The sequence below is a fragment of the Polypterus senegalus genome, chromosome 17 (assembly GCF_016835505.1).
Source record: "Polypterus senegalus isolate Bchr_013 chromosome 17, ASM1683550v1, whole genome shotgun sequence".
Lineage (NCBI taxonomy): Eukaryota > Metazoa > Chordata > Cladistia > Polypteriformes > Polypteridae > Polypterus > Polypterus senegalus.
This window is the reverse complement of record NC_053170.1, coordinates 10,089,746-10,098,544: the sequence shown is the minus strand read 5'-3', so window position 1 is coordinate 10,098,544 and position 8,799 is coordinate 10,089,746. Positions and strand designations below refer to the sequence as shown.

General features: G+C 45.1%; 1 protein-coding gene across 1 annotated transcript in view; it reads left to right on the top strand.

Annotated features, from left to right (window-relative positions):
* The first annotated feature begins 5,294 nt into the window (after positions 1 to 5,294).
* The window catches only part of coasy (CoA synthase), a 29,865-nt gene continuing 26,360 nt past the window's right edge, over positions 5,295 to 8,799 (top strand). The window contains exon 1 of the mRNA XM_039739884.1: positions 5,295 to 5,538. The gene's annotated coding sequence lies outside the window, so the exon portion shown is untranslated. The remainder of the gene's footprint in view (positions 5,539 to 8,799) is intronic.

Below are 8,799 nucleotides of genomic sequence, written 5' to 3'. Positions count from 1 at the left end.
TTCTTAGCGCAATTAGAGGAGTCGCAAAATCAACCAGAATGTTCAAACAAACTGTAGAAAAAAAAACGAGCTAAATCCGTTAAGTAGTTCTCTCGTTCGCTAACTAACCGGAGTTAAGGGTTATGTCCCGAGTCAGACGCGTAAGTGAGGAGGGGGGCCCCGCCCACCTCACCGCAGCCGTGAAAAGCGGACCGACATACAAACGGGTCTAAAAATCTATGAGAAATTTCGCGCTTTGAACCACGACATTTTTAAAACCGTTTCTTAGCGAGCACCAATGGGACAAGGGTAACTGAGGCTAAGGATCTGCGCTGGTATCCCGAAGGTTGCCGGTTCGAATTTCTGTCACTGCCAAAAGAGATCCTACTCTGCTGGGCACTTGAGCAAGGCCCTTAACCTTCAATTGCTCCAGGGGTGCTGTACAATGGCTGACCCTGCGCTCTGACCCCAAGGGGTATGTGAAAACTAACAAATTCCTAATACAAGAAATTGTATAAGGCGAAATAAATAACAACAAAAAAATAAACAGCAAAAAAATTCAAGTCCCAAGTCCTCATGGTTCGGGAGATTTCGTGATGAGTGAGTCAGTGGCATTTGGCATTTATATATATTAAATGTATCCGCAGATTAGGTAATGAAAGGAACCCCCGGATGACTTTTTATCCTGTCCCTTCAACCGCGATCTCTACAGGTAAGTACAAGAATTATCACCTCTAAATTTGAAATTATAGTCCACATCTAACAAAAAAAAATTACATGCAGTGCAGTTTAGGGCTATGGAGGAATATTTCGGACAAAATGAAATAAATAAATAAATGCGTAAATAAATAAAAGTACTGTACTGTGAAATGTGAGCATAAATAAATAAATGTGTCATGAAATGAGAGCCTTAATAAATAAATATGTCATGAAATGAGAGCATAAATAAATAAATGTGTCACGAAATATGTTTTTCGTTGCTTATTTATTTATTTCATTTTGTCCGTAACATTCCTGCAAACCGTCATGAAATAAAACTGTCACTTTCACTCGTCAAAGTTGAGAGGGTGGGCTCTAACACGCCCTCTAGTTACTGATTGGTGAATCGATAGCACAAGAATTAATTAGAAAAATGCTTACTACTGCCAATGAAATGGATTCTGCCGAAGATATTACGTATATTATAGAGAGAGAATTGAAGATTTATCGGAAGAAATTACAATGTTGGCGGCCCTGAGCGGACTGCTCCACACCCACACACACACACAGGTGTTACCGTTAGCGTATCTGAAGCCGATTTCCTCAATTTGCACAATTAAACGGATTCAATGTTAACATTGCGCCTAATGACTATGTCTAACTCAAACGGTAATTACAGCAATACTACAAGCCGAAACCGCACCGATCCGCCTGTCGATCTCCCGCTCCATTCTTCCCTCACTAGTGAACAAGAACCTGAGATACTTGAACTCCTCCACTTGGGGCAAGATCTCGCTTCCAACCCTGAGAGGGCGCTCCACCCATTTCCGGCTGAGAACCACGGTCTCGGATTTAAAGGTGCTGATTCCCATCCCAGCCGCTTCACACTCAGCTGCGAACCGATCCAGAGAGAGCTGAAGATCACGGCCTGATGAAGCAAACAGAACAACATCATCTGCAAAAAGCAGTGACCCAATCCTGAGTCCACCAAACCAGACCCCCTCAATGCCCTGGCTGCGCCTAGAAATTCTATTCATAAAAGTTATGAACAGAATTTGTGACAAAGGGCAGCCCTGGTGTAGTCCAACTCTCACTGGAAACGGGCTCAACTTACTGCCGGCAATACAGACCAAGCTCTGACACCGATCGTACAGGAACAGAACAGCCCTTATCAGGGGGTCCGGTACCCAATACTCCCGGAGTACCCCCCACTGGATTCCCAGAGGGACACGGTTGAATGCCTTTTCCAAGTCCACAAAACACATATAGACTGGTTGGGCAAACTTCCATGCATCCTCCAGGATTCTGCTAAGAGTGTAGAGCTGATCCACTGTTCTGTGACCAGGACGAAAACCACACTGTTCCTCCTGAATTCGAGGTTCGACTGTCTGATGGACCCTCCTCTCCAAGACCCCTGAACAGACTTTTCCAGGGAGGCTGAGGAGTGTGATCCCTCTGTATTTGGAACACACCCTCTGGTCCCCTCTCATAAAGAGGGGGGACCACCACCCCGGTCTGCCAATCCAGAGGCACTGTCCCTGATGTCCATGCGATGTTGCAGAGGCATGTCAACCATGATAGTCCTACAACATCCAGAGCCTTGAGGAACTCCGGGCATATCTCATCCACCCCTGGCGCCCTGCCACCAAGGAGTTTTTTGACCACCTCGGTGACCTCAGTCCCAGAGATGGGGGAGTCCACCTCCGAGTCCCCATGCTCTGCTTCCTCATTGGAAGGCATGTTAGTGGGATTGAGGAGGTCTTTGAAATACTCCCCCCACCAACCCACAACGTCCGGAGTCGAGGTCAGCAGTGCACCATCCCCACCATATACAGTGTTGACACTGCACTGCTTTCCCCTCCTAAGACACCGGATGGTTGACCAGAATCTCCTCAAAGCCGTCCGAAACTCGTTCTCCATGCCATGGCCTCCCCAAACTCCTCCCATGCCCGAGTTTTTGCCTCAGCAACTACCGAAATCGCATTCCGCTTTGCCTGCCGGTACCTATCAGCTGCCTCCAGAGTCACACAGGACAAAAGGATCCTGTAGGACTCCTTCTTTAGCTTGACAGGCGGATCGGTGCGGCATCCACAGTGATGCGGGATCTGCATCGGACTGTCGCGGTGTAAAAGGAGCTGAGCCGTAAGGCAAAGCTCTCAATTTACCAGTCGATCTACGTTCCTACCCTCATGAGCATGAGCTATGGGTGGTGACCAAAAGAACAAGGTTGTGAATACAAGCAGCCAAAATGAGTTTCCTCCGCAGGGTGTCTGGGCTTTCCCTTAAAGACAGGGTGAGAAGCTCAGTCACGCAGCGGGGAGCTCAGAGTAGAGCCGCTGCTCCTCCGCATCGAGAGCAGTCAGATGAGGTGGCTCGGTCATCTGATCAGGATGCCTCCTGGACGCCTCCTTGGTGAGGTGTTCCAGGCATGTCTAACTGGGAGGAGGCCCCGGGGAAGACCCACGACACGCTGGAAGGACTATGTCTCTCAGCTGGCCTGGGAATGCCTCGGGATTCCCCCGGAAAAGCTAGAAGAAGTGGCCGGGGAGAGGGAAGTCTGGGTATCTCTGCTCAAGCTGCTGCCTCTGCAACCCAACCTCGGATAAGCGGAAGAGGATGGATGGATAGATAATTATTATGGACTTTGATTTATTAGGATCTGCACTGCACTTTATTTATTATTCAGAGAGCACTGGTGAATTAAAAGCACTGTACACTTTTGCACCAAACTCTGCAGTGTGTGTCCTCATTGTACTGACACATCTCGGTTGATGACTACCTGGGCTGTCATATGCAATCCAAAAAGACCCAGGAGTCAAGTTACTACTGTTTCGGATTGAGAGTGGCCATTTAAGGTGGGTGGGAAAGCCAGTTATGACACTTCTAGGGTGCCTCTAAAGGAAGAACCAACAGGGATGACACCCAAGAGTCAAATTCGAGTCACTTTCAGATGAAATGTATGGGAAATCTCCTGGAGGACCTGCTCAGCCTGGCAACCCAGTAACCCCCCATTATATCTATGGTCTTCGCTAGCAAAAACTCATGTTAAAAGACATGGTTGATCTGTGTTTTTAGTTCATCATCATGGAGTTAACTGTGCTCATTGTCTACAAAACTGAATGTTGGGGTGTTCTGGGAGGGGATATACCCCTCAGAAACTTTATGCCCCTCCCCCCCTTAACCCGAGGCTGCATTCATATCTGTACAAAACCACATCTGCACTCCAGACAGTTTCCCTGGACGTTTGATTGCCTAAAGACAACATAAAACTCAGAGTCGCCGAACTTCGTATATAGAATATGTAAATTAGCACGCTCGAAACCCAAAGCCCCCCAAACCCTCATCTGTTTCTGATACAAATATTATCACATTCGGAACTCCAAGGGGGTTACTTGCTCCAACACTTTTGACAATTTTGACTGCACACCCCGAGCAGGCCCGGCCTTAGGCATAGGAAAAGTAAGCGACCGCCTAGCCGCGGATCGACGGCGGCCAGGCCCCCGGCTCGCCACTCGTATGTTTAAATCACGTGGGCCAGCGGGGGCGTGTCCGCGTGGGCGACTGTCTATAAAAGCGGAGCGGTTTCAGTCAAAATGTGTATGGGTCGAACGTATACATCATCATCATCATCATCATCATCATCATCATCATCATCAGCAGAAGAAGAAAGAAGTCAAGATCTCATAAATCCTTCCACTTCGTCGGTGGCACCGGAGCGGGACGGCAGGACCGCAATCTAAGTTGCGAGAACGAACGAAACCCCTGTCTGTCAGTATGTCCTCAAAGCGTAAATACGAATCTGAAGCAGCTAAGCGAAAGAAAAAAGCCGATACTGATGCTTTCAATAACTTCTCCGGGCGAAAAAGGGACGCAGGGTGATGACCTCGTAACGTTACAAGAAAACGTCTCCTTGGTCTAATTTTCACGCATTTCTCTGAGCTTCCAGGGGGTATCCTTCACCCTCCTTTCGCCTAGGGCCCCATAATACCTAAGACCGGGCCTGCCCCGAAACCTTCAAATTAAGCTAGAACCGACCCTGGGAGGTCACTGTCACTCACTCCCTAGAAGCCCCCCCAACATCCAACTTTGTGACCAATCAGCACACGTAACTTTCTCCATGATGATGACCAAAGACACAGATCTGCCAAGTCTTGAAAAATGCGAATAAGCTGATACGTTTTACTAGAAAAGCTATAAAATTAGTTAAATACACTTATGACCACTCTTATCAAAGCAAATTTAAAACACATCCGTGCGCTTTAAAGAGTTGTGAAATATTAGAAATACGCACTCAATGAAACAAAAGCACCTGTGTTTGAGTAACAGTCCTAGTACCTAAAATACAAAGCGAAGTTTCGGTCAAAGCATAAAATGAAAGAATTTTGTTTGAGTACATCCTGAATTAACCCGACGGAAACTCCTCTTTCTTCGTTAATGATTGCATGTGAAGTGTTCACAGACCTAGCAGTTTTGAAAGCGTTTCTCACCTCGTAAAAAAAAATACATTTCCCAGAATGCAACACTTTATCGGCACGCGCATAACCTCTGAATCATGTGACGCATGATTGAGCCAATCCACTACTGCCTTGAAGTCAGATGAGTCTGTAAGTGGGGGTGGAGTTGGAGTCGCGTGAATTCTTACACGAAGTACGGGCCGCGGTCTGTAATACGTTATATGGGAACGGGAAGTGAAATGCGGCCCGTGTGGTGTTTAACAAGCTGATATCAGCTAAGCGAGAAGTTACGAGTACCCCTCGCTACTTCGAGAATTAGCTGCGCCAGCAATGACGATAACGAGTGTTGGCGTACCTTTGCAGAATTAAGGCGGGGCGAGTTGCTCAGCTTCCGAGTGAAAAAAAGGTAACGAAACTAAGCTTTTTGTGACGGGCTTTTCTCGTGTCCCGGTGACGTTTAAATAGTTACACACTTGCGCACCGTTTAGTATGATGTCATCTGCTTCGAGATGTGGTGGGGCGAGGCAGGTTGTTAACACCGCGGGTTGTCCTAGCAGGTCAATATCCACCAGTTTTTATTAGTCGTTCTGCACTTTCATTAGTTTAATAATGCCGTTAATAAATAGTTCAGGTCAGGTAGACTTTATTGTCATAGAGCGGGGGCTCTAAAACATTTTAATCTGAGGATCCCAATTAGAAAATCGGTACAATACTAGGACCCTTGAAGAGGATTATGTTCGTAATTACAGCGGAGACAAATACCAACTTCCATATAATGAAAAAGTAAACGTTTTTGTGTTTCCTTTCAAGCATATTTCTCACATGAATATTACTAAAAGAGAAACGTGGGAAACAAGCATATTGTTAAAAAAAAAAAATACTTCACCTAACAATTTTCCAAACGTGTTTATCCTAAACCGGGTGATTGGAGCCCATCCCAGCCAGAATTGGGCACATGGAAGGAACAACACCTGGACGGGGTGCCAGTTCATCGCAGGGTGAAAACACACACACACTGCACAGTTAGGGGCATTTTGGCAAAGCCAGAAAACCCAAACTGAATGGGTTTTGGACTGTGAGAAGGAAAGCCCAACTGCACACTGGGATCAGCAAGGGTTCGAACCTTAAAGTGATCATTATCATTCGGAAGAGAATAGATATTGTGCTTCTCTTCTCAGTACTCGAATGTGGCACTTGGTGCAACTGCCCTATTGCCATGTTGTTTTGCCAGCCTAAGGTAAAGTCACCTCTGATGGAGGATCACAGGAATTGTCAGGAAGAGGGGTCCTTTAATCAGATTGGCTGACCCAGCACTGTCCATCTGTGGAATGGCCAATAAGGGAAGGCAGCTTGATGGCTGAGGTCTCCAGGATTCTGAACAAATCCTATTATGTGATATCATCTACTGTTAAATTCTGCTCTGTACTTGTAATATTTCTATTGCAGTTATATTGTATTGAGGACTACTTGTGTTCTGTGTATTGTATTGTATTTTACCCCCTTTTTATTGACACCCACTGCACGCCCATCCTACCTGGAAAGGGGTCTCTTTCTGAACTGCCTTTCCCGAGGTTTCTTCAGTTTTTTTTTTCCCTACAAGGGTTTTTTTTGGGAGCGGGTTTTTTGTCGTCTTAGAAAGTCAAGGCTTTTGTCACAAAAATAAATTTTATTGTATTGTATTCGTTAGGTATACCCCCTCCAGTGAAAATGCTTCAAAAAAAGCTTTAGTAATGCTGAGAAAAATCAGTTGTTGGGATTTGGCACGAGGATGTGATCATTTTAAAGAAAGAGAAGTATGAAAGGTCGCTTAGTTACTTGACTAATGGTACTAGTTAAGAAGTGAAGTACAGTAGTTTCAAAATTAATCGGTGCAGTTTATTTTTCTTGTCTTAAATAATGTTTGTTTTTTTGGGTAAACCTCCTCAGCGATATGCTTACTCCTGGAAAAATCAGCAAAAACATCCATCCATTATCCAACCCGCTATATACTAACTACAGGCTTACGGGGGTCTGCTGGAGCCAATCCCAGCCAACGCAGGGCGCAAGGCAGGAAACAAACCCCGGGCAGGGCGTCAGACCACCGCAGAGCAAAAACACTGATTTATTTTTTCCAACAAGAATATATGTTATTGCATGTAATCGAAACATGTAAATCTCAAAATGTCGTTCTAAATGCTGTAGTTTGCTCGCCCGTACTGCTGCAGATTTAGTAAATGCCCTTTGAGTGATGTATTTTGAAACCGTCACCAGCACACAGCCCAACGCCCTAACCGGGACAGTAGAAGTGTGTTTGTTTTGCGCACTGTTCTTATAATGTTTTCTCTTTTTCTTGCATGGGAAGAGGGTCGAATGTGTCTGTGTCTGATCCGCACGATGGACATGCCCATTGTACTGTTGTAAGCTACCACAGAAAATGGCTTAGTGAGCTCCACGTTTCCCCTGACAGGAACATTGACAGTTGCTACATTATGAGCAGTGCTCAGGAGGCTCACATCTTCCTTGTTCTTCCACTCGATTGCAATCATTTTGCCTTTTTGCCACATGGGTACTGCAGCATATCATGGCGGTTGGGTCATTCGGTGCTGTATGCATTAGTTTCACTATCCGTGTCAATGTTTTTATGACCAATTAACTTTATCATCACTACCACTTGATTCAACTCTGCAGTGCCATGATAAACGAAGAATGTGTTTTCTTATGTTGTTGAATTACCTCTCTTGTTAAGAAAGAAAGACTGCGAGTTACCGATTTCTGTAAAGTGCAAGGGAAAGGTTTAAAAATCAAATGGAGAACGTCAAAGATCATGAGGTGATCCAACACCACTGCCATATGCAGCACACTTAGGACTACACAGTTGGACGTGTGCTGGTATTGCAAGTATTGAAAGTGATTTTACTGTATTGTGTTTGCATGACTGCATGTCAAAATGTCCTCTGTAAGCTAAAGAGGTTTTAGTCATTTACTGTATATAAACAAACTTCCGAAATGGTGACGAGGAAACCCTTTACTGCAGGTATTCATTTGGCGTGACTTTTTAGAACAATAATCTGGGCGAGAACAGGCCATTCAGCCATCAGAGCTTGCCGGTCCTATCCACTTAAATCGAGTTCTCAAAGTCAGACTGTCCATCGCACTTCATGTGTCTGTGGTTCTTAGTGTGAAGATAAACTTCCTAATGTTCGTGCAAAATTTACCCTTGACAAGTTTCTGTGTCCCCGTGTTCTTGATGAACTCATTTTGAAGTCACCATCTCGATCCACTGGACTAATTCCCTTTATAATTTTAAACACTTAATCAAGTCTCCTCTTCATCTTCTTTTGCTTAAACTGTAAAGGCTCAGCTCTTTTAATCTTTCCTCATCACTCATCCCCTGTAGCCTCTGAATCAGCCTCGTCGCTCTTCTCTGGACCTTCTCTTGTGCTGCTTTGTCCTTTTTGTAGCCTGGAGACCTAAACTGCATACAGGACTCCAGATGAGTGAGATATAAAGCTTGTGTAGAACTTCCTTGGACTTGTGCTCTAAACATCAAGGTGCTATATAACCTGACATTCTGTTAGCCTTCTTAATGAACACTTTCTGAATATTGTATGGCAGTTGGTAGTGACAAGTCCACTACGACTCCTAAGTCCTTCTCATAATTTGATTCTAAATGACAAGATTTTTCACA